The sequence below is a fragment of the Vicia villosa genome, linkage group LG5 (assembly GCF_029867415.1).
Source record: "Vicia villosa cultivar HV-30 ecotype Madison, WI linkage group LG5, Vvil1.0, whole genome shotgun sequence".
In the NCBI taxonomy this organism is placed as follows: domain Eukaryota; kingdom Viridiplantae; phylum Streptophyta; class Magnoliopsida; order Fabales; family Fabaceae; genus Vicia; species Vicia villosa.
In genome coordinates, this window is record NC_081184.1 from 124158880 (window position 1) to 124182339 (window position 23460).

General features: G+C 37.8%; 1 pseudogene; it reads left to right on the forward strand.

Moving 5' to 3' along the window:
• The window catches only part of LOC131605334 (uncharacterized), a 41131-nt pseudogene extending 18829 nt beyond the window's left edge, over window positions 1–22302 (forward strand).
• Window positions 22303–23460: the final 1158 nt, after the last annotated feature.

The window sequence follows — 23460 nt, forward strand, 5'->3', positions numbered from 1 at the left end:
ACTTGTTTTTCGATCACTTTTCAATTGCTCTAGAAATTGCTCATATGTGGTTTCAAATACCTTTGTAATTTGAATTTTGTAATGATCCGTGTGTGGATGTATACAAAATGCTTGTTTATCTTTCGAAAGATGTTTTGAAAAGAATGTTAACTTTGTAATAATCCGTGTCTGGATGTATACAAAGTATTGTCTTTTTGGAAAGTTTTGTTTTGAAAAACAACAGTGTATGAGAATTTTGTTTGTTTTGATTTGAGCAAGCAAACTAGGAGGTCTACCCTGAGTTGTAAGGTCTTTATCCTATTTCCTTTAAAAATCTATCTTTTCACCGGATACAAACGCAAGGTTCGATTTTGTACTCGAAACAGTAGAATTTTGACTTTGATTTTGAAAAGAATGAGAAGGGATTACCTTAAGAGGTGCAAGTGTTATTGTGATTGGATTCAGATATTTTATCTTTGAAGTTAGTGATCTAACGGTTCAATTTTATCTTTGACACACACGCAGTTTATATTTGCTGGAAATTAAAATGTGGAAATGTAAAGTGCGGAAAGTGAATCTACGCTATTACATCGATTGTGCAGGAAATGTAAACTAGCCTATTTACATGAATTTAGCAACCTATACATTTATCTAGGAATTTAAATAGCAAGAAAATAAAAGGCATGTTTTTGGATTTTTTATGATTGATTTTAATTATAATTAATGCATGATTAATTAAATTAAAATGAAGAAAAAAAAATGAAAATAGATTTAAACCTAGAAATTAAGTTTAAAATATGAACAAAATATTTGTCAATTAATTTTAAAACAAAACTAATTTTTTTGGAATTTTTGAAATTGATTTGAAATTGATTTGAAATTGATTAAGCTAATTAATACATGATTATACAAATAATTATACAAATAATTAAAACTTAAAGAGAAAATTATTCAAAATATGTACAAAATTAGTCTATAATATATAAACAATATTTTATATAAAGAACAATTTTTTTATGATTTTTTGATTGGTTAGAATAATTAAAAAGCAAATATATAAATATATACTAATTAATTATGCAAAATATTGAAATTATGAAGAAAAATAAAATATTTTATGTTAGAAAATAAAATATTATTTTAGAAACTTAAAAATATTTTTTGTGTATTTTTTGGATTTTTGAAACTATTTTTAATTAATTTAACAAAGAAATTAAAATAAAATAGAAAATAAAAAGATGAATGATCAGGTGTGGTAAAGGACTGAGAGTCCATGGTGAGTCTGCAAGGCTGAGAGCGTTAGATGGAGAGTTGAGAAGATCCAAGGGCTCAGATTGTGAGTCCCATGAGGCGCATGGATAAAGGAACAACATGTGATCATGCAGAATTTTAGAGTCCAACGTGGGACCCACTCTGGTTGACCAGCAAATGAGGAGCATGGGCTGTGCCACACGTGTGGAGAGAATGATCATTTTTGACTGACGAACCACGCTTGGACGCGTGGTCGTCTTCAACCTCCGTCTCTTTATTTTTTTTGAAGCAAATAGCGGCGGTTTTGAACCCCCACTATTTCACGATAAAATACCATATTTCTGATAGCTTCAAAAACCTGCAAAAGCAAACGTTATGAATAATAATAAGTGACCCAGATCCCCTAATTAGGATGCTCTGAGTTCAAATATGATGTTAGTTTCGCTGTTTGAGTGCTGTAGCTATGGATTCGATGGAGTTGAAGTTTGAGCACGCATGAGCACTTGTTAATGGCATGGGGTGATTCTCACGTGGAAACCAACATGTTAAAGCCCAGACCTGCCCCATAGGACCTCATGAACTCATTGGAATGATTAGATTACATTGAGGTTGATTAAATATAGGAAAACGAAAATTAATTATGTATGAATATGAAGAACACTATGCACGTGTTACGACTCTCATGGGACCATATTAAGGGTTCATTCTTACTCTATATGATCTCAGAAGATGATTGGAATGATTGTTTTGTATTGATATTGATTGGAAATATGAAAATGAAAATTACAAAGTTTGGAGATTTTTGTGAGAATTTTGAGGTTTCTATGCTATGCTTGGGCTATATTTCGTTCTCCCCTTTGTTGTTGAAGTATTCTAGCCTTTATATAAGCCATGGAGTGCTTAAAAACTAAGCTAGAAGCATTTATGAGCTTTGTTGAATTTTTGACTTTCAAGCTTAAAATTTAAGCAACCATTGCTTGAATTTTCCACACCTCTTGTCCTAGGCTTTCCTTGTATCTTCCTTGCTGCATAATTGAAGATTCTTGGTGAGTCATGCTTAGAATTCAAGCTATGTTTTATCCTTCCTTTATTCCTTTTTAATTTAATCTTAAATGGGATAAAATTAAACCAAAAATGAATAAAAAATGGTGTGGGATTTGTCTTGGTCGTGGGAGTCCCATAATATCATGGCAAACATGTTTGAACCATGAAAACTTGGCCCCATTTGGAAAAAATACATTTTTGAGTAATGTTGGTTTTATGCATTTTCCCAAAATTTAGCCAACTTCAACAAGGTGTAAATCCCTCAATTTTTGTCATATGAAGGAGATCTTGCACTTTCTGAAAACCTCAAAGAGTCCTCTAACCAATGTCTTTGGTCTCATGTCAAAATGATTTTTGATGCTCCTTGGGTGTCCTTTTGAAAAAAAGTGTCTTTTTGTTGACTTTGAAAATGACCTGTAATGTCTTTGGTCATATTTTTCAAATGGTGAATGCAATGACCATGGGATCAATTGCATTTGAAAGATAATTGAATTTCCTTCAAAATGAGCTTTGGTTTGAATTTTTTGGATGAAGGATGAGAGAGTTATGACCAGTCAAAGTTGAGTTGACTTTTCAGGCAAAAACCCTAATTTTGAATCTTAGGGTTTTGTTGATTTTTGATCTTTCCTTGATGAATTATGATCATCCAATGATCAAATGATGAATCCTTTGACAAAATATAGATTTTGACAAAAAATTTCATTTTTGACTGTCTGTTGACTTTTTGGTCAAACGGGTCGTCTGTTGACTGTTTGAGCTGCTGACGGTGCGTCTGAGTGAATTGAAGTTTAAAAATTTGTATGATGGTACTTTGAGATATATGGATGTCCATGAAATCCATTTGAGGTCTCAAAAACTTGTTTCTTCTGTAAAAACAAGAAAACCCTAGTCAGGGACTGTTTGTGTAGGAGACAGTTAAGCGTACCTGATTTTTGTGCAGTGTTGAGTCTCTGCTAATCGCGTGATATTCAGAAGACTTCTAGAACAAAAATCTTGGAATTTTGAATTGCAAAAGATTGATTTGATTGATGGTACAAAACACTGAGAATTGTACTGCCAGCAGTTTGACTGTCGACTGACAGTACAGTCTGAGTTTCCTGATTCTGCGCCTGCAAAAAGATTTAACTCTGTACCAATTGTGTCAGTACTATTTATCTGTAATTAAATAAATAGCATGTGTGAAGTAATAAACAGTATTTGGCGTTTGCGTAAGAATAAATTCAACTGCAAGCCAAATTACTGTATAAGAAAAATTCTAAAAACTAAGTATTTCACATGTCAGGATATTTGTGGAAATAAAAATCCATGATTATATGAGACTCTTAATTTTCAGATTGGAGTTTTCTTGAAAAAAGATGCGGGCAAATTTTGGGGTATAACAGTTGCCCCTATTCAATCTTCTTAAACCTGAAGAGATTGTCTGAAATCTGAAGGTAGAAGATGATTGAATATTTAGATGCCATGAAAATTTGCACTTACCTTGATCAGAAGAAATGTTGGAAGTTGCATTTGAATGTCGTCTGCGAAATGTTGTTGGCAGATTGGAACATTACCTGAGATGGGCTTTCAGATGCCACCTGGAAAATGTGTTGAGGGTTTGTTCATCAGAATGAATCCATTGATTATATCTTGATGAAGGATTTGAAAGTCTTTGTGTTGACTGTTACGGAACCGTCCAAGGTTACCGCTTTAAGTCTAGGAGGATGATTGCTACGGAACTTGTCCAAAGTTTTTTCTGCTTTAGATTTTGAAAGTTGATCATTGTGGAACTGTTTGAGGTATCAGCTTTAGATCTTTGATGTTAGATCATTCTTGAACCGTCTGAGGTATCGACTTTAGATCTTCAATGTTAGATCGTTCTAGAACCGTCTGAGGTATCAACTTTAGATCTGCAATGTTAGATCGTTCTGGAACCGTCTGAGGTATCAACTTTAGATCTGCGATGTTAGATCGTTCTGGAACCGTCTGAGGTATCAACTTTTAGATCTGCGATGTTAGATCGTTCTGGAACCGTCTGAGGTATCGACTTTAGATCTTCGATGTTTGTTTTTGAGTTGATAAGTGATCAGAATGAATATTCGGCTTGATTATATCTGAGAGAACCGTTCATGGAATTCAAGTGAACACTGCATGTGATTGAGAATATCTTTGTTGAAGATATCTGTCTACCTGAAAAAATCAAGTTAGCGATATGCAATGTTTATGATGCATGTAATGTGAGCTAAAGGAGAAATAGGCATGTTATGTTGTGTATGAATATGCGTATGAATATGCGCATGATGCATGATGTATGATGTATGATGTATGATGTATGATGTATGATGTATGATGTATGAATGTGAATATGAATGTGTGATGTATGAATATAAATGTGTGATATATAAATATATGAATGTGTGATGTATGAATATGATGTCAAGCTTCTATTTGGGAAAATAAATTTCCGTCAGTCATCTGGATATGACTATATTGTGATTGTTGATGATCTTTTGTCTTGTTTGAGTACCCTCGGCTAGGGAAATTCTTTGAGAACCATGGTACTCTGTTGAAGGATCTTTGACTATCACTTGGGAATGAAAGGTAGCTGGAAGTTCTGATGCCCTTTCAAATGGAATGAGGAAGATGCATAATCCTCCGATGCACTATCTGACCAAGTCCGGGTGCGGGGATCACACCTTCTGAAGATAGTAATCTGGAACAACCCTGCTGGGGGATAAGACTTCTTTTGAAGAGAAAATCTTTTTGAGGAATTTGCTGAGAAATGCGTTTCTCTTGGGGATTTTCTTCTGATGGGATGATGTCCAGATAATTGGGACATTACCTGAATGCTATTCCTGTTTTTCCTGGTAAACATCAATCATATTCAAATGCACATGTTCATTCAGAATTATCATTGGGACGTTTACGTATTTAAAACAGAAAAAGTGAAAATAGTGATTTTTAAGCCTAAGCTGCATTGATTTTTGAAAAAGAGCCATGATAGGCTGATTAGCACAGGGAGACAACAATCCTAGAAGTAGGAAACTGTCATAAAGTTTTGGAAAATATTTATAAAGATAAATAGCTATGTGAAAACAATCCAGTCAAGTTTCAATTCTTCTATTGCCAATCTGTATTCGAGCATCTCATCCCTTACTTGTTGGAAGAAAGTGATTGGACTGATCGGTGTCTTTGAGGTGTTGAATCTTGATGGTGAGTAGGCAGCTGAACGGAACATAGTGTATGCTTCATTCCCTAACTTTTGCCTAGGCTGCCCTTTCAGGTTTTCAGCCTACCGGGATAGTATTTGTTTAGTCTCTAATTTTTTCCTGGACCGCCCTTTCGGGTTTTCAATCCACCGAGACGCTCATTTTTTGCCTAAGTTGCCCTTTCAGGTTTTCAACTTAGCGAGCTTTTTTCTTCTTTTTTTTTTAAGCGAAGTATTTTTTGACTATGTCAGCATTCACAGGGTGTGGGAAATCCTCGCCATCCATGGTGGTAAGCAACATGGCGCCGCCGGAGAATATTTTCTTGATTATGAATGGTCCCTCGTAGGAGGGAGTCCATTTGCCTCTGGGATCACCTTGTGGTAAGATGATGCGTTTGACAACCAAGCCACCAGTTTGGTATGCTTGACTTTTGACTTTTTTGTTGAAGGCTTTGATCATACGCTTTTGGTATAGTTGACCATGTCAAATAGCGGCGAGCCTTTTCTCATCAATCAAGTTTATCTGGTCCAACCGTGTTTAAATCCAATCGTCTTCGTCTAGATTGGCTTCTTTCATAATCCTTAGGGAAGGAATCTGAATTTCAATTGGAAGAACTGCCTCCATACCATAGACTAAGGAGAATGGAGTTGCCCCTGTTGAAGTACGCGCAGATGTGCGATAACCATGAAGAGCAAAAGGCAACATCTCATGCCAGTCTTTGTAGGTTACTGTCATTTTTTGTATGATTTTCTTGATGTTCTTGTTGGCAGCTTCCACCGCGCCGTTCATCTTTGGTCGATATGGAGAAGAATTATGATGTTTGATCTTGAACTGTGTGCAAAGTTCAGTAATCATTCTGTTGTTTAGATTTGTGCCATTGTCCGTGATAATCCGTTCAGGGATGCCGTACCGACAAATGAGATTGTATTTGATGAACCGGGCCACCACATTCTTGGTAACAGAAGCAAATGAAGCTGCTTCTACCCACTTTGTGAAGTAGTCAATAGCGACCAGGATAAAGCGATGTCCGTTGGAGGCAGTAGGTTTGATTTCTCCAATCATATCAATACCCCACATTGCAAAAGGCCAAGGAACCGTCAGGACGCTTAATGGAACTGGAGGTACATGTACTTTGTCAGCGTATATCTGGCATTTGTGACATGTTCGGGAGTGATGATGGCAGTCTGTTTCCATGGTAGACCAGTAATAACCTGCTCTCAGGATCTTTTTAGCCATTGTATGTCCACTGGAATGAGTACCGAAGGCACCATTGTGTATTTCTTTCATGATCTGTTCTGCTTCCTTCTTGTTTACACAGCGAAGTAAAGTCGAGTCATGGTTGCGTTTGTATAAGGTTCCATTGCTTAGAAAGAATTTGGCAGCAAATCTCCTTAGAAACTTTCTGTCGTTAATGGATTCCCCTTCAGGGTACTCCTGAGCTTCGAGATATCTTTTTACTTCATGGAACCATGGTTTTTCTTCTGTTCCTTCGGCATTGATCTCATTGCAATATGATGGTTCATCTTGCCTGTAAATGGTGATCATAGGCGCCTCGTTGTCCCACCTGACTTTGAACATGGATGACATGGTAGCTAAAGCATCAGCTAGTTGATTTTCCTCGCGTGGGATGTGTTCGAAAGTGATTTCTTCGAAGTAAGGAATCAAACTCAGCACATATTCTTTGTAAGGAATTAGATTCGGGTGCTTCGTGTCCCATTCCCCTTTGACTTGGTAGATTACCAAGGCCGAGTCTCCGTAGACTTCCAGGAATTTGATTCTTAGATCGATTGCAGCTTTAAGACCCAGAATACATGCTTCGTATTCGGCTATATTGTTAGTGTAATTGAAGCATAACCTGGCAGTGAATGGTGTATGACCTCCTGCGGGGGAAATGATCACAGCTCCGATGCCATTGCCAAGTGCATTAGAAGCTCCGTCAAAAACCATAGTCCACCGGGATCCTGGCTCGGGTCCTTCTTCTGGTCCTGGTTGTTTGTAGTCATTGACTAGCATAATGTCTTCGTCTGGGAAGTCAAAGTTCAATGCTTGATAATCATCCACTGCTTGATGAGCCAGATGATCACCTACCACACTTCCTTTGATTGCTTTTTGTGAAGTGTATTGAATGTCATATTCTGTTAAGATCATTTGCCATCTCGCTATTCTTCCAGAGAGAGCAGGTTTTTCGAACACGTATTTGATGGGATCCATCTTGGAGATTAGGAAAGTGGTGTGATTTAGCATGTACTGTCTTAGTCGGCGAGCCGCCCAAGCTAAGGCACAACAAGTTTTTTCGAGTAGTGAGTATCTTGTTTCACAATCGGTAAACTTTTTGCTAAGATAGTAGATTGCGTGCTCCTTTCGGCCGGATTCGTCATGTTGTCCTAGTACACACCCCATTGAGTCTTCTAACACAGTTAGGTACATTATCAGAGGTCTGCCTTCCACATGTGGCAACAAGATTGGAGGTTTTTGGAGATATTCTTTGATTTTGTCAAAGGCTAACTGGCATTTGTCATTCCACCTTTCCACTTGATCTTTCTTCAACAGTTTGAAGATCGGCACACAAGTAGTAGTCATGTGGGCAATAAATCGGGCGATGTAATTTAGACGTCCCAAGAATCCTCTGACTTGTTTCTCGGTACGAGGTATAGGCATTTCTTGAATGGCTTTAACCTTGGCGGGATCAACCTCATTACCTTTGCTGCTGACGATGAAATCTAAGAGTTTGCCGGATCTTACTCCAAAGGTACACTTATTTGGGTTCAGTCGCAACTTGTATTTCTTGAGTCTGTCAAACAACTTGTGTAAATGACCCAGATGTTCTTCCTCGGTTTTGGATTTTGCAATCATGTCATCGACATACACCTTTATTTCTTGATGAATCATATCATGAAATAGCGCTACCATTGCACGTTGATAGGTTGCTCCTGCGTTTTTCAGACCAAAGGGCATTACTTTGTAACAAAAGGTTCCCCTGGGTGTTGTGAAGGTTGTTTTTTCCATGTCTTCGGGTGCCATCTTGATTTGATTGTACCCTGAGAATCCGTCCAAAAAGGATAATACCTGGCATTGTGCGGTATTGTCAACCAGTACATCGATGTGTGGTAAAGGGAAATCATCTTTGGGGCTTGCCCGGTTCAGATCTCTGTAGTCCACGCATATTCTGACTTTCCCGTCTTTTTTAGGTACAGGCACGATGTTAGCTATCCAAGGAGGATAACTTACAACTTTTAGGAATCCGGCATTGAACTGTTTTTCAACCTCGCCTTTGATCTTTTTTGACATATCAGGCCTACTCCTTCGTAGTTTCTGTTTGACTGGAGTGCTACCTTCTTTGATTGGCAGGCGATGAACTACAATGTCCGTGTCAAGGCCTGGCATATCTTCATAGGACCAGGCGAATATCTCGACGTAGTCTCGCAGCATTTGAATCAGTCTTTGCTTGATGCTGTGTTCTAAATCAGCCCCTATTTTGATTTCTTTCTTTTCTTCGTTGCTGCCCAAGTTGATGACCTCAATTGGCTCCTCGTGAGGTTGTATGGCCTTGTCTTCTTGTTCTAGCAGCCTTGCAATTTCTCTTGGCACTTCACAATCTTCCTCACTTTCGTCCTCAGTTTGGTAGATCGGACTTTCAAAGTCATGACGGGCAATAGCAGAATCGTTGTTGACTGGATCCAGAGTGTATGTGAATCTGCATGTTAGTTATGTGAGTGTGTGTGAAGAAAAAACATAGCTATTTGAAAGCGAAGAAAGAAAGAAAAAGGATCACAAAATTTTAAATATGCAAGCGTCCCATGATTTTATTGAATGCACATGATCATGATATGATAAGCCCTTATAGAAGGGCCAGTGTGCTTTGGGCAAGGCACACGGCTTTCAGGCTCATGGTTCGATTGTTCAGGAACCATTTTTATCTTTGCACAATATACACAAAGAAAACAGGAAATGGCATTTACTCCTGGTCAAAGGAGATCACATCCTCAGCTTTCCAGTTGTTCAATCCACTGTTGTGAGCAGGGAGTATCCAGCTGTTCCAGTTGCAGTTGTCTTCTTCATCTTCCACAGCATTGATTTCATTAGTGGGAAAATGAGCCGGTGATCCTTCGGGATAAGTGATATACTCTGCTGGATACGAGAGCCCAGGCTGAGATATCTCTGCTGGCTGAGCAAGATGTTCAATTAGGTCGTCCCATGCAGTCGGGATGATGTTTTGAATAGATAATTGTGCATCCTGGTGAGGAGTGTATGCTGACAGAAAGCAACCCTCGTTATTTGGTATTTCCCTGGCTTCTTCAAAAGTGAAATTGTCATCGTAATGTTCATCCCATCCAGTTGGGACAATGTCCTTCATAGCAATTTGTGAGCTCGGAGGAGCGGAATATTTCACCATATAGTCATATTTGCCGCTGGGTTCTCCTAGCGTGTCCCATACTTCTTTGGGTGTATTTTGATATTGCTCAGTGACGTGACTTGTGAAACTTTCGTCATTTCCAATTTGATCACCCCATCCAGTCGGGGTAATGTCTTCCATAGCAATATAAGAATTCTGAGGTGTGGTATACTGATAATTATACCCGCCATTTGGTTCTCCCACAGCATCCCACATTCCCATGGAAATGGGTGGAATCTCATCTGGATATGGCTGAATGATATGGTTCAAGAACACTCCTTCATCTTCAATAGCGTTTACTTCTTGGCTGACGAAGTGTGACATTAATCCTCCAGAACGAGGACCTTGATCATTCTTTTGATTTCACTATCATAGCCCAGGCCTAGCTTGTCAGACTTGTAGGGTATATCGGGAAGTTGTCCCCATACTGTGCAATCACCCTGTTCAATCATGGCTTTGGCATCTTTGATAGAAGCCATAGTTGTAGTTGGAGTAGCAGGAATATGCTTGGTGGTAGAGACATCTGGGGAGACCATCTCAAATGATTGGCATGGAGTTTCGATGAATTCGTCCTCCAACTCAACATATTTGGAATTGCTTAGGTGACTAACCACATATTCCTCTTCGCCATAGACTGTGACAATCTTTCCTTTTACTGGATATTTTAACTTCTGATGCAGGGTAGAAGTTATAGCGTTTGCCCCATGTATCCAAGGACGTCCAAGTAAACAAGAGTAGGCTGGGTGAATTTCCATTACGTAAAAGATAGAATCGAAGATTTGAGAACCCACTCTGATTGGGAGATTCACTTTTCCGTATACCGTTCTTGTTGACCCGTCAAAGGCTCTTACCACAACATCGCTTGGTTGTAACATAATTCCTTCGAAGTCAAGCTTTTCTAGTACTGTTTTCGGTAACACGTTCAAAGAAGAACCGTTATCTACTAGCACATGAGATAGAGTGGTGCCATTACATTCAATGGAGATATGTAAGGCTTTGTTGTGATTTTTTCCAGCAGGGGTTAGATCCACATCAGAGAAACCGAGACCATTGCTCACGGTTAGATTGGCAACACAATTCTCAAATTGGTCGACTGAGATCTCTTGAGGCACATGCGCAGCTTTAAGGAACTTCATCAGAGCTTTGGCATGAGCTTCTGAATATTTTAGCAGAGATAGCATTGAGATTTTTGAAGCGGTGTGCCCCAGTTGCTCAACAATATTGTAATCACTCTTGCAGATGATTTTCAATATTTCCTCCATTTCTTGCTTTGATGGATCCTCAGCAGTGATCTCCACCGGGGTTTGAACTTGTTCAACTTGTGGCTCTTTGCCGCGAGCGTTGTTATCTTCATTAGGAACTGGGACTCGGACTGGACCAGCAGCAACATTTGGAGAAATTTCTGGTGAAAAGATTCTTCCACTTCTCGTGATCTTCCTGGTACCCACAATATTACCCACAGTTGGAGTAGATAACTTTGCGGTCTCTTCAGTCGAGGTACCCTGCTTAACTCCATGAACGTAAACATTAGTGTCGTATCCCCATGGGACAGCTTTATCTGAGGAGTATGGAAATGGAGTTGGACTAGCAATGACTACTGATGCCACTTTGAGTGTAGCAGAAATTTTGAATGGAGCCTTGGCAGAGATTTTGAATGGTAAGCTGGAGATCATTGAGGCATCCTCTATTCTCATCCCGTTTGTAAAGACTTCGCACAGCACGTCCATAGAAGGGAGCCTTTCAAACATAATGATACGGCGATCCATCCATTTTTGAATTCCCATCCTCAGATTTTCACAACCATTGGGCAGACAGGAGCAGTAAAAGCAGTCGGGGTCACATCCTGGGAAGTAACCAGCTCGGATTAGCTTTCCTTTGACTTCGCAGAGTGGAGTTGATAATTCGTTCACATCATAGATGTAAACAGTGTCCAGGATAGCGTTAACAGTTTTGTCATGCTTTGGCATAGGTGCAGTGATGACATTTGGAGTTTCTGGAGGATCGAACTCAATTTCCCCAGCATCTATCATATCTTGTATTTTATTTTTCAAGGCCCAGCAGTGATCTGCGTCATGTCCTGGACAGTTTGAGTGATAGGCACATGTCGCATCAGGGCGATAATTCGGAGAGGAAGTGTTGACATTCTTTGGAGGACCTTTTAATGTGATCAGATCTGCTTTTAGCAAGTGCTGCAATGCCTGAGAGATTGGCATGTTGATTCTGGTGAAATTTCTTCTTGGTGCATCTGGTCGATGCGTATATTTTGGCTGTTGATCTTTTTGAGGTGCAGATGCGGAGATCAGAACTGCCCCTACAGATTGATGCTGCTCACTTTTGCGACTTTTCTGAATTTGTGTTGCATTGACCTCATTTCTCCCGCTGATGGGCCTTTTTGTAGTACTAGAGGAGGAACCTATTTGAATTTTTCCATTTTGAATGCCACTTTCGACACGTTCTCCGGTCAGTATCAGGTCAGTGAAACCTGATGATGAGCTTCCCAGCAAATGGCTATAGAAAGGGCCAGTTAAAGTGCCCATGAACATGTCGACTAGTTCGCGATCAGATAAGGGTGGTTGAACCCTTCCAGCCATATCTCTCCACTTTTGTGCATATCCTTTGAAACTTTCTTTTGGTCCCATAGACATGCCCCTTAGTTGAGTACGGGTTGGTGCAAGATCAGCATTGTATTGGTACTGTTTGTAAAAAGCAGCAGCTAATTCTTCCCAAGTATGAACCTTGGTATTTTCCAGCTGGTAGTACCATTCGAGTTGTGTACCCGACAGACTTTCTTGGAAGAAGTGAATCCACAATTTGTTATCTGTTGTATGAGGTTGTATCTTCCTCACATAGGATCTCAGATGTAGTTTCGGGCAAGAAACTCCATCATATTTTGCAAAGACAGGAACTTTGAATTTTGGAGGGATAACAACATCCGAGATGAGCCCCAGATCATTGAAATCTAAACCAGGTACTTTTTGTATCTCCATAGCTTTCATACGGTCTTCCAGCTGTTGGTATTTGTCATCATCCGGTTCGTCCCCAGAATGATCATCTTCTTCATTTGAAGAGAGAGAGGGTTTAGCAGAACCCTGGTTGCTTTGATTGTCTTCTTGTTCACCATCACCGACTGTTTCAGGGATCGGTGGCTTTTTGAACTTTTTGACTGGGATTTTGATCTTCCTTTTCAGGTGACTCAAGCCTACAGATCCTTTGGGCTTCTTTTTCTTCTTGATTATCAGGGCTTTCAGTTCTTGTTGCCCCTTTGCCAGTTCCAGAATTGCCACTTGAACTTGGGCATTTTGTGCTTCGAGATTCTTGATGCTTGTCTCAGATTCCATCTCTTCTGGCTGAAATAAACATCGAAGAGATGAGAAATCCGTCATGAGAACCTGTTATGCAATGTGTATGTCTGGATGCAATGTATATGAAAATGTATGAAATGTATATGCAATGTATATGAATGCAATGTATGAAATGTATATGCAATGCATGAAATGAAATGTGTGTGCAATGTTTCAAGGATCTTAGAGTTTAGATTTGTTAAAGAAGAAACAAACGTTAGTTAATCAATTTATTCTTTTTTTTTTCTTTGCCTCATTTGGGCTTACAAGACAGAAATAAAATAAATGATCCTTCAGGTCTCCCTTGGACGCTTTCTCTTTGCCCCCAGGAATGTGTTGATCTGCTGTTCTTCTTGAAGCTGTCCGGTGAGCTCCAATATCCTTCTCTCATAGTCCTGACAGTGTGCTTTGAAGGTGTCTCTTTCCTCTTTGAGTTGAACCCAAGATTTTTGCAACTCTTCTAGGTCAGTTGGCATATCCGGGTGTAGAATAACTTGGGGTTCGTATCCTTCGACCTCTGGTTCAATAGTCACAGGTAGAATAGCGGGATATGGCATAATGAGTTTCTGAGCATGAGTGCGGACCCATCTGAGGTAAGGTTCCATAGGGATAGAATTCCATTGCCCCAAAGTTTTGCTTTCTATTCTATAGACACTGTCCATGCCCGTATGAACCTTCATCGGTGTCTATGAGAATCATTCTCGTAATCAAACACAATGCCACGAATAATCATGTCATGAGGACCGTTGCTCCTTGCATATCCGAATTGGCGTAGAGCTAAAGAGGGATTGTAAGTGATGCCTCCTTTGATGCCAAGGAGTGGCACATTAGGGTACTCTCCACAGTGATCAATGATAGTAATGTCTCTTTGAAAGAAGTTGTTCCACCGGATATCTGAATGAGACAAAGACATAATCCTGCGAGACCATTGCATTCTTTGTTCATTTCTCAACACTGATCGGGGAAGATGAAATGTAAACCACCTAGCCAGTAGTGGTATACAGCACATGAGAGTTCCTCGTTTCTTCATGGTACGAGTGTGTAGAGAATGTAGGATGTCTCCCAGTAATGTTGGTACCGGGTTACGGATTAGGAAAAGGTTGATGATGTGTACACTTATGAACTGGTCGGGATTTGGGAATAAAACCAACCCATAGATCAAAAGGGCCATAACCTCCTCAAAAGCTGGATAACTTTTGTTTTCTAGCAGTAGTCGAGCCTTTTCCAACAAGAACTTGGCAAGCAAACCCTTAACTCCACTCTTTGTTTCCCAATTGGACTCGATTTCTGATTTTCGCAGATGTAAAGCAGCAGCAATGACTTCAGGTTTTGGAATCCTTTCTAAACCAGTGAAAGGTAATTGATTTCGAACAGGCAATCCCATTAGTTCAGAGAATTCTTCCAAAGTGGGTACCAACTGGTAATCAGGAAAGGTAAAGCAATGATGTTCAGGGTCAAAGAACTGGAACAGGACCCGTATCATATCTTCTTCAAATTTTGAGGTAACCAAATGGAGTAGGTGACCATGCCTTTCGGTGAATTGAACATTCCTGGGGAATTCTGACACTAAGTCTTTTAGTTCAGATGGTACCGTTGAGATGTTGATTCGGATGTAATCTGGGGTGGCGGGAGCCATTACCTGCAAAAACAAAGGTAAACTCTTTGATCCTTGAAGTGTTTTGTGAGAAAATGATATGCTTATGATGCAAACATGTGTCACACAAAAACAAATCAATCAATAGCCTTAAGTTTAAAGGCTTGCATGGAGCTGATAGGTGATACCCTCCCCACTGAAGTTGAGTTGGTTAAAACCTGTCCTAGAATAGTATTCGGGTTCTATAATCCTTGGAAGTAACATCTCAATACGGCGCTCGAGCGGCCGATCAAAATATTCCTCGAGGATAACTAACTTCGATCAATTTCAAAGCTAGCCACTTAATAGGCCACAAGTCAAGTTCAACTAAAAAGGTTCTAAGACAAATTAGTGTTTAATGACATTTCGGAAGCCTAATATACTCCTTGATCGTTTTCAAGGGACATCAGTATAAACCAAAGTATCGCACTAACGATGACTACCAGATCAACCGTATCGGTACATGCCGTACAGTTTCCTTGGTCTATTGTCATATACTTAAGGTATCTCGAGATTCGGGTTAGAATCTTTCACACAAGCAAAATACCCAAACAAACCTTTGAAAAATAGAGCAATCAAGTCAATCAATTGAAAACATCGAAGTGATCTATTCTCTTAAGGTAACCCCTTTTGAAAACATTTTGTTTTTGAAAGTATCTCCCCAGCAGAGTCGCCAGTTCTGTGGACCTCCGTTTTTTCTCGGGCCATACCTCTGAGCGGGAGAGATACGTGAACTGACTCTTTTTTATCGCTTATGCTTTCGCATTTTTGAAAATTCACAGAGTCGCCACCGACCTTTTATTTTATCCAATTAAGGAAAGGTTTATAAAAGAAACAGAAAAAAGATCTTTAAGAAATTCTGGGTAAGGGGGTAGGTTATACAAAGGGAAGGTGTTAGCACCCTTTGTATCCATGGTTATCCATGGGCTCTTAAGTTTGCTTAGCTCACTTGTTTTTCGATTACTTTTCAATTGCTTTAGAATGCTCATATGTGGTTTCAAATACCTTTGTAAATTGAATTTTGTAATGATCCTTGTGTGGATGTATACAAAATGTTTGTTTATCTTTCGAAAGATGTTTTGAAAAGAACGTTAACTTTGTAATGATCCGTGTTTGGATGTATACAAAATATTGTCTTTTTGGAAAGTTTTGTTTTGAAAAACAACAGTGTATGAGAATTTTGTTTGTTTTGATTTGAGCAAGCAAACTAGGAGGTCTACCCTGAGTTGTAAGGTCTTTATCCTATTTCCTTTAAAAATCTATCCTTTCACCGGATACAAACAAAAGGTTCGATTTTGTACTCGAAACAGTGGAATTTTAACTTTGATTTTGAAAAGAATGAGAAGGGATTACCTTAAAAGGTGCAAGTGTGATTGTGTTTGTATTCAGATATTTTATCTTTGAAGTTAGTGATCTAACGGTTCAATTTTATCTTTGACATACACGCAGTTTATATTAGCTGGAAATTAAAATGCGGAAATGTAAAGTGCGGAAAGTAAATCTACGCTATTACATCGATTGTGCAGGAAATGTAAACTAGCCTATTTACATGATTTTGACATCCTATACATTTATCTAGGAATTTAAATTGCAAAAAAAATAAAAGGCATGTTTTTGGATTTTTTTTATGATTGATTTTAATTATAATTAATGCATGATTAATTAAATTAAAATGAAGAAAAAAGATGAAAATATATTTAAACCTAGAATTTAAGTTTAAAATATGTTCAAAATATTTGTCAATTAATTTTAAAACAAAACTAATTTTTTTTGAATTTTTGAAATTGATTTGAAATTGATTAAGCTAATTAATACATAATTATGCAAATAATTACATAAATAATTAAAACTCAAAGAGAAAATTATTCAAAATATGTACAAAATTAGTTTATAATATATAAACAATATTTTATATAAAGAACAATTTTTTTTATGATTTTTGATTGGTTAGAATAATTAAAAAGCAAATGTATAAATATATACTAATTAATTATGCAAAATATTGAAATTTTGAAGAAAAATAAAATATTTTTGTTTCAGAAAATAATATATTATTTTAGAAGTCTAAAAATATTTTTTGTGTATTTTTTGGATTTTTAAAACTATTTTTAATTAATTTTGCAAAGAAAATTAAAATAAAATAGAAAATAAAAGGATACTAATCAGATGTGGTTGATTGGAGAGTCCATGGTATGGACTGGCGTGTCAGGTGCGTTGGATGAGCTGGAAAGTGAATCTGAAGGCTCAGATATTGAGACACATGGCCATCAATACACCTGCAAAGCACTGGATTAGTGGAAAATTCAAAAGAACGCGCGCGCTGGCTGTCCAATGAGGTAGGGACACCTCATCATCTTCAACCTCTCGCTAGGACCTTTTACAGCGCTTTTATGAAAAGATCGCTGTAATTGATGAGCTTCAGACCTGCAAAATAACGAATAGGGGTAAACCTAAAAATAAATTTGGCGCGACCTATCCATTCAACTCGTCTGATCCATACGAACTCAATGGTACCACTTAGATCCTCTAATTTTGCCTATTTCAGAAAGCCCTAATTTTGAGATTATGAACCCTAGAATGGTAACTTCGTGTGTAAGCGTCTAAAACTCAATTAAAGTTCCAGAAATGATCTACACACCACACCAAGTTCAAATATATGTCTACATCGTGCTAGATATGCTTGTGTTATGAGATACAAGTCAGTTTTAGTTTGAGCAAATCGTGACCTGTGTAGCTCGATTCAGTGAGGTTTAAGACTTGCAATTGATTGGAATAGTTTCAGTGAAGCTCAGAGATGATGTTTGAATGCTTAGTTTGTATTGAAATTGACTGAAATTAAAAATTCGAATTTGAAATTTCTTTGAAAAGTTTAAGTGGTTACAAGCATGGTACAAGCATAAGAATGGCTCTGATTTCTATCTCTTTTGATTGTGAAGTGTTATAGCCTTTATATAGACTATGTTGTGCTTAGAATTGAAGCCAAGAAGCATCTAGTTGCCTTTGTGGAATTCTTGATTTTTTTATATTAAAAACCTTTGAATTATTGACCAAGTCTTCTTCTCTTCAATGCTCTTGCCTTGCTCTTCAATTCTCTGCAGAAAATCAGAGATTCCTTGGGTGAGTCATGCTTGGATTGTAAGCTACCCATTATCCATTCATTTTTATTTTAATTTAATCTTAAAATAAGATAAAATTAAGCAAAAAATGGATAAAAAAAGGTGTGGGCCTTGTCTTGGTCGTGGGAGGCCCATAATATTATGGAAATGATGTTTGAACCATGAAAACTTGGCCCCATTTGGAAAAAATACATTTTTGAGCCATGTTGATTTCATGCATTTTCCCAAAATTTAGCCAACTTCAACAAGGTGTAAATCCCTCAATTTTTGTCATATGAAGGAGATCTTGCACTTTTTGGAAACCTCAAAGAGTCCTCTAACCAATGCCTTTGGTCTCATGTCAAAATTATTTTTGATGCTCCTTGTGTGTCCTTTTGAAAAAAGTGTCTTTTTGTTGACTTTGAAAATGACCTGTAATGTCTTTGGTCATATTTTTCAAATGGTGAATGAAATGACCATGGGATCAATTGCATTTGAAAGATAATTGAATTTCCTTCAAAATGAGATTTGGTTTGAATTTTTTGGATGAAGGATGAGAGAGTTATGATCAGTCAAAGTTGAGTTGACTTTTCAGGCAAAAACCCTAATTTTGAATCTTAGGGTTTTGTTGATTTTTGATCTTTCCTTGATGAATTATGATCATCCAATGATCAAATGATGAATCCTTTGACAAAATATGGACTTTGACAAAAAAAATTCATTTTTGACTGTCTGTTGACTTTTTGGTCAAACGGGTCGTCTGTTGACTGTTTGAGCTGCTGACGGTGCGTCTGAGTGAATTGAAGTTTGAAAATTTGTATGATGGTACTTTGAGATATATGGATGTGCATGAAATCCATTTGAGGTCTCAAAAGCTTGTTTCTCCTGTAAAAACAAGAAAACCCTAGTCAGGGACTGTTTGTGTAGGAGATAGTTAAGCGTACCTGATTTTTGTGCAGTGTTGAGTCTCTGCTAATCGCGTGATATTCAGAAGACTTCTAGAACAAAAATCTTGGAATTTTGAATTGTAAAAGATTGATTTGATTGATGGTACAAAACACTGAGAATTGTACTGCCAGCAGTTTGGCTGTCAACTGACTGTTCAGGTATTGACGTAGCAGTTAGAGTGAAAAATCAACAGTCAAAGTTAATTTTCTTTTTTTTGTTTTTGTTTTATGTGAAAGATTAAAGTTTATTTACATGACTTGTTAAAAAAAACACAGACATAATAAATAACTAATATTTACTGTACGCGAGCAAAATTACCGATAATAACCCTGAAAATCATTTAATGCACAGAAAAATGAATATTTGACTGGCAGAAAACACATAAAATATTATCTGAGTAATTAAGCAATATTATGACAAATAGTACAACATTTGATACTGACAGTACAAATATTACATACTATATTGAACAGTACGACGAATAAACGGTACATTTAAGAAATAAGAAATACGGCAAATTTTAAGAATGACGATTGATAACCCATGCTACAAATAGTAACATGTAGATGATTGGGAGCATAAGCATCCCAGGTCCACAGTGTTCCGGGCTATGTAGACAGAAGAAAGACATGATCACCGTAGCAATGGTGATGACCATAAGAAAACACGTTTCCCACCGCTTCGCCATTTTGTCGGGAAAGAAGAAAGGATGGATTATGAAGTAGAAATTTGAGAGATGAATTAGAATTTGATGTGAGATTTTTATGAGAAAATGAGAGGTATTTATAGAGTGGAAAGAAGGATAGAGACGTTGGGGAATGATGTGATTCCGTACAAAAGGAGAATTTGAGTGGAAGTGAGATTTGAAAGAAAGTGTATGATAGTGTTGGGAAAAAGAGAGATGTAGAGAATAAAGTTAGGATTTGATTTTTGAAAAAGAGATTTGAAAAGATTTTTGAAAATAATGAAATATAGTACAAAAATTAGTGGGAAACAAAAGATAATAATAATCTGCTTGTTACCAGTACAGTCTGAGTTTCCTGATTCTGCGCCTGCAAAAAGATTTAACTCTGTACCAATTGTGTCAGTATTATTTATCTGTAAATAAATAAATAGCATGTGTGAAGTAATAAACAGTATTTGGCGTTTGCGTAAGAATAAATTCAACTGCAAGCCAAATTACTGTATAAGAAAAATTCTAAAAACTAAGTATTTCATATGTCAGGATATTTGTTGAAATAAAAATCCATGATTATATGAGACTCTTAATTTTCAGATTGGAGTTTTCTTGAAAAAAGATGCGGGCAAATTTTGGGGTATAACACTGTCACACACGGATGTCATGACATCGATCATGACATTCACTACAAAAATTGTATTAGCTTCACACATATGCAACCTGCATAATACAATATCAACCAGGTATGTTTTACCATTAATGCAGCCAACATGAAAACACCTTCAGTTCATTGCAGGTAGACAAATTCTTGATGGCATCCTTATAGCAAATTAATTGGTAGATGAAGCTACAAAGAAGAAGAGTTACTTTTGTTTAAAGTGGATTTTGAAAAAGCATATGATTCAGTGGACTGGTGTTATTTGAAAAGAGTAATTGTTAGAATGCAATTTTCTATGGTTTGAGTGAAGTGGATCATTGAATGTGTTTTTACTGCTTTAGCTTCGATGCTAGTAAATGGTAGCCCAACTGATGAATTTAAGTTGGAAAGAGGGCTACGATAGGGTGATCCGTTATCACCTTTTCTATTTTTAATTGCAGGTGAAGGTTTTAGTGTTTTGATTAATGCCATGGTGCGTGAACGTTTGTATACAGGGTATAAGGTGGGAAATGCGGATGGGGGCTTAATGTCTCATCTTCAGTTCACTGATGATACTTTGTTGATGGGGGTGAAGAGTTGGGCTAATGTGAGGGCCCTTAAAGTAGTTTTGTCATTATTTGAATCCATCTTGGAGTTAAAGGTCAATTTTCATAAGAGTATGCTGGTGGGAGTTAACATGCCTAGCTCGTGGTTGAAAGAGGCGTCTGTGGTGTTGAATGGTAAAATTAGTGTTATTCCTTTTGAGTACTTGGGGCTGCCCATTGGTGGTAATCCTAGAAAATAATGTTTTTGCCAACCGGTGTTGAATATCATTTAAAAAAGGTTATCTGGATGGAAATGTCGAAATTTGTCATTGGGTGGGCGTTTGATTTTGTTGAAGTCTGTTCTGGATGCTATTCTAATATTCAAAGCTCCTGCTAATATTATTTATTCTCTTCAATCTTTATTTAGTGCGTTCTTGTGGGTAGGTGCAGAGGAGAAAAAGAAAATAATGTGGATAGATTGGAATACTGTTTGTTTAAGGAAAATGGTGGGTTGGGAGTAGGGGTGGCAAAACGGGCCGCCCGCCCCGCCCGCCGCCCGCCCCGCCTTATGCCCGCCAAAAAACGAGCGGGGCGGGCATGCCCGCCAAGTAAAATGGGCATAAAAGTCATGCCCGCCCCGCCAAGATGGCGGGTTGGCGGGCGGCGGGCTTACCCGCCTATTTTTATTTATATTTTTTTAATAGTTTAATAGGCTTTTTTTACCTTTTAATTAAACTTTTTACTTATTTTTTAAAACAATTTTTTATAAAAGCAATTTTTTAACAAATTTACTTAAAAAAATATTACATATATTTATAAATAAATGTATAAAATAAACCATCAAGAATTAAAATTACTAGAATTAACTAAAAAAAAAGTGAATTTTGGAGGAGAGGCGGGTTTTGGCGGGCGGCGGGCTTTGGCGGGGCGGGTATGGCGGGCGGCGGGTTTTTGCGGGGCGAGCTTTGGCGAGCGACGAGCCTAAAATCCCAACCCAACCCGCCATTTTTTGGCGGGTGGCGGGCCGGCCCCGCGGGCCACGGCCCGTTTTGCCACCCCTAGTTGGGAGTGAGAAAATTAAGGGAGTTTAATGAAGCTCTTTTGGGGAAGTGGTGTTGGCGGATGTTGGCGGAGAGGGGAAGTTTGTGGTGAAGGGTGTTAGCATTCCGGTATGGGGAGAGGCGGGGTCGGTTAATTACAGGGGCAACAAGGGGGTCTGTGTGGTGGCAGATTGTAAATAGAATTTGTTAAGGAGTTGGATTGGATGATACAAGGTGGTGGCTTAATAATATTGAGCGAGTTGTTGGTAATGGGGAAAACTCCTTGTTTTGGAGGGATCCGTGGCTGGAAGGAGGGCTTTTGATGGATAGATTTCGGAGGCTTTCTGATTTGTCAAAGTATAAGGAAGTTTCAATAGCGGATATGTGTGAATTAGGGTGGGGAGTGAGAGGTGATGTTTGGAGTTGGCGGAGGAGGTTGTTTGCGTGGGAGGAAGAGTTAGCGGGGGAATATATTCATCTGTTGGAGTCTGTAGTGTTGCGAGAGGCAGTGGATGACTCTTGGGGTTGACATCTTCATTCTTCAAGTTGTTATAATGTTAGAAATGTTTATTACTTGTTCATAAACTCGGCGAATACTCAAATGAATGGTGCCTCTTAGGGTAAATCTTTTTCTGTGGTGGTTGTATCGTAATAAATTACCGACGAAGGATAATTTGGTAAGGCGTAATATATTATCAGTTGACAATCAGACATGTAGTAATGCTTGTCTCCATATCGAGAATAAAGATCACATTTTTGTTCGATGCAAGCATTATGGTAATATTTGTCAGGTTATATCTGGTTGGTTGAGATTTTCCTCGGTTTTTTTAGGGTCACTGCTTAGATCATTATGATCAATTTGTTGCTTTGAGAGGAACAGGTAAAGAGTGTAGTCTTGTTTTGCGTGTCATTTGGTGTGTAGTGGTGTGGATTATTTGAAAAGCGCGAAGCCAGACTATTTTTCAGAATTAAACTTCAACGGTGTTGTCAATTTGTGAAAAGGTGGAGCTACAACCATATTGGTGGTTGAAAGCTTTTTATGCGAGTTATAGGGTAGATTACCATAGCTAGACAAGTAATCTTATACATTGTATTTTGTCTAATTTTAGTTAGCTTATTGCATTTTTGGCGTTCTTTGTGTAGATGGAACCAGATTGATTTTGTATTAACTTTTGTTAGTCTTTCAATTAAATTGATAATAAAGTTATTTAGTTTCTTAAAAAAAGAGTAATTATTTAAATAAGTTTTATTGAAGATGAAAGTAAATAAGATGAATGAGAGTAAAAATATTTTTTTTATCAATAAACTTCTTTTCATTTGGTAGCCAAAATAATTTTAAATTCTACACCGGATCGGATCAATAAACTCTTTTAATCATGGTTTTTGACAAACAATTTATAAGATTTTATTTAGCTCGAATTTAATCATGACAAATTTTGGATCCTCTGCGCAAGCTTTCAATGACGACCCTAAAGATAAAATTGTAAACTGAGTATGAACATGAGTTTATTGTGTTGTTCAATTGCTGCCACTGAAATTAAAAAATTATTCAGTTTTTAATTTCACGTATACTTGAAGAATGACGATCTTTCTTTAAGGGTTATCAATGATTTTGGAGAACGACGATCTTTCTTTAAGATTTAAATTATATTTAAGATGAAAGTAATCCGAATAAGAGCAAAAAATT